Source organism: Triticum aestivum, chromosome 1D (assembly GCF_018294505.1).
Source record: "Triticum aestivum cultivar Chinese Spring chromosome 1D, IWGSC CS RefSeq v2.1, whole genome shotgun sequence".
In the NCBI taxonomy this organism is placed as follows: domain Eukaryota; kingdom Viridiplantae; phylum Streptophyta; class Magnoliopsida; order Poales; family Poaceae; genus Triticum; species Triticum aestivum.
The window spans coordinates 229,032,115-229,035,702 of NC_057796.1; positions in this window are offsets into that span (position 1 = coordinate 229,032,115).

A 3,588-nucleotide genomic window follows, 5' to 3' on the forward strand; every position below is an offset into this window, starting at 1 on the left:
TGATTTAAGTAGATATGGGTATGTCTACCTAATGAAACACAAGTCTGAAACCTTTGAAAAGTTCAAGGAATTTCATAGTGAGGTTGAGAATCAACGTGACAGGAAAATAAAGTTCCTGCGATCAGATCGTGGAGGGGAATATTTAAGTCACGAATTTGGCACACACTTAAGGAAATGTGGAATCGTTTCACAACTCACGCCGCCTGGAACACCTTAGCGAAATGGTGTGTCCGAACGTCGTAATCACACTCTATTGGATATGGTGCGGTCTATGATGTCTCTTACCGATCTACCGCTCTCATTTTGGGGCTATGCTTTAGAGACTGCCGCATTCACTTTAAATAGGGCTCCGTCGAAATCCGTTGAGACGACACCGTATGAATTATGGTTTGGGAAGAAACCTAAGCTGTCGTTTCTAAAAGTTTGGGGATGCGATGCTTATGTCAAGAAACTTCAACCTGAAAAGCTCGAACCCAAGTCGGAAAAATGCGTCTTCATAGGATACCCTAAGGAAACCATTGGGTATACCTTCTACCTCAGATCCGAAGGCAAGATCTTTGTTGCCAAGAACGGGTCCTTTCTGGAGAAAGAGTTTCTCTCGAAAGAATTAAGTGGGAGGAAAGTGGAACTTGATGAGGTGATAGTCGCCCCTTCCGAACCGGAAAGTAGCGCAGCGCGGGAAGATGTTCCTGTGGCGCCTACACCGACTGGGGAGGAAGTTAATGATGATGATCATGAAGCTTCGGATCAAGTTACTGCTGAACTTCGAAGGTCCACAAGGACACGTTCCGCACCAGAGTGGTACGGCAACCCTGTCCTAGAAATCATGTTGTTAGACAACGGTGAACCTTCGAACTATGAAGAAGCGATGGCGGGCCCGGATTCCGACAAATGGCTAGAAGCCATGAAATCCGAGATAGGATCCATGTATGAAAACGAAGTATGGACTTTGACTGACTTGCCCGATGATCGGCGAGCCATAGAAAATAAATGGATCTTTAAGAAGAAGACAGACGCAGATGGTAATGTGACCATCTATAAGGCTCGACTTGTCACTAAGGGTTATCGACAAGTTCAAGGGGTTGACTACGATGAGACTTTCTCACCCGTAGCGAAGCTGAAGTCCGTCCGAATCATGTTAGCAATTGCCGCATACTATGATTATGACATATGGCAGATGGACGTCAAAACGGCATTCCTTAACGGCTTTCTTAAGGAAGAATTGTATATGATGCAGCCGGAAGGTTTTGTCAATCCTAAGAATGCTAACAAGGTATGTAAGCTCCAGCGCTCCATCTATGGGCTGGTGCAAGCATCTCGGAGTTGGAACATTCGTTTTGATGAGATGATCAAAGCGTTTGGGTTTACACAGACTTATGGAGAAGCCTGTGTTTACAAGAAAGTGAGTGGGAGCTCTGTAGCATTTCTCTTATTATATGTGGATGACATACTATTGATGGGAAATGGTATAGAATTCTTGGAAAGTATAAAGGCCTATTTGAATAAGTGTTTTTCAATGAAGGACCTTGGAGAAGCTGCTTATATATTAGGCATCAAGATCTATAGAGATAGATCAAGATGCCTCATTGGTCTTTCACAGAGTACGTACCTTGACAAGATATTGAAGAAGTTCAATATGGATCAGTCCAAGAAGGGGTTCTTGCCTGTATTGCAAGGTGTGCAATTGAGCACGGCTCAATGCCTGACCACGGCAGAAGATAGAGAAAAGATGAGTGTCATCCCCTATGCCTCGGCCATAGGGTCTATTATGTATGCCATGCTGTGTACCAGACCTGATGTAAACCTTGCCGTAAGTTTGGTAGGAAGGTACCAAAGTAATCCCGGCATGGAACACTGGACAGCGGTCAAGAATATCCTGAAGTACCTGAAGAGGACTAAGGATATGTTTCTCGTTTATGGAGGTGACGAAGAGCTCGTCATAAAGGGTTACGTCGACGCTAGCTTCGACATAGATCTGGATGACTCGAAGTCACAAACCGGATACGTGTATATTTTGAATGGAGGGGCAGTAAGCTGGTGCAGTTGCAAGCAAAGCGTCGTGGCAGGATCTACATGTGAAGCGGAGTACATGGCAGCCTCAGAGGCAGCGCAAGAAGCAATCTGGATGAAGGAGTTCATTACCGACCTAGGGGTGATTCCCAATGCGTCGGGCCCGATGACTCTCTTCTGTGACAACACTGGAGCTATTGCCCTTGCCAAGGAGCCCAGGTTTCACAGGAAGACCAGGCATATCAAGCGTCGCTTCAACTCCATTCGTGAAAGTGTTCAAAATGGAGACATAGATATTTGTAAAGTACATACGGACCTGAATGTAGCAGATCCGTTGACTAAACCTCTCCCTAGAGCAAAACATGATCAACACCAGAACTCTATGGGTGTCCGATTCATCACAATGTAACTAGATTATTGACTCTAGTGCAAGTGGGAGACTGTTGGAAATATGCCCTAGAGGCAATAATAAAATGGTTATTATTATATTTCCTTGTTCATGATAATTGTCTATTGTTCATGCTATAATTGTGTTATCCGGAAATCGTAATACATGTGTGAATACATAGACCACAACATGTCCCTAGGGAGCCTCTAGTTGACTAGCTCGTTGATAAACAGATAGTCATGGTTTCCTGACTATGGACATTGGATGTCATTGATAACGGGATCACATCATTAGGAGAATGATGTGATGGACAAGACCCAATCCTAAGCATAGCACAAAGATCGTGTAGTTCGTTTGCTAGAGCTTTTCCAATGTCAAGTATCATTTCCTTAGACCATGAGATCGTGCAACTCCCGGATGCCGTAGGAGTGCTTTGGGTGTACCAAACGTCACAACGTAACTGGGTGACTATAAAGGTGCACTACGGGTATCTCCGAAAGTGTCTGTTGGGTTGGCACGGATCAAGACTGGGATTTGTCACTCCGTATGACGGAGAGGTATCTCTGGGCCCACTCGGTAATGCATCATCATAATGAGCTCAATGTGACCAAGTGTCTGGTCACGGGATCATGCATTATGGTACGAGTAAAGTGACTTGCCAGTAACGAGATTGAACGAGGTATTGGGATACCGACGATCGAATCTCGGGCAAGTAACGTACCGATTGACAAAGGGAATTGTATACGGGATTGATTGAATCCTCGACATCGTGGTTCATCCGATGAGATCATCGTGGAACATGTGGGAGCCAACATGGGTATCCAGATCCCGCTGTTGGTTATTGCTCGGAGAGGCGTCTCGGTCATGTCTGCATGTCTCCCGAACCCGTAGGGTCTACACACTTAAGGTTCGGTGACGCTAGGGTTGTAGAGATATTAGTATGCGGAAACCCGAAAGTTGTTCGGAGTCCCGGATGAGATCCCGGACGTCACGAGGAGTTCCGGAATGGTCCGGAGGTGAAGAATTATATATAGGAAGTCCAGTTTCGGCCACCGGGAAAGTTTCGGGGGTTATCGGTATTGTACCGGGACCACCGGAAGGGTCCCGGGGGTCCACCGGGTGGGGCCACCTATCCCGGAGGGGCCCATGGGCTGAAGTGGGGAGGGGAACCAGCCACTGGTGGGCTGGTG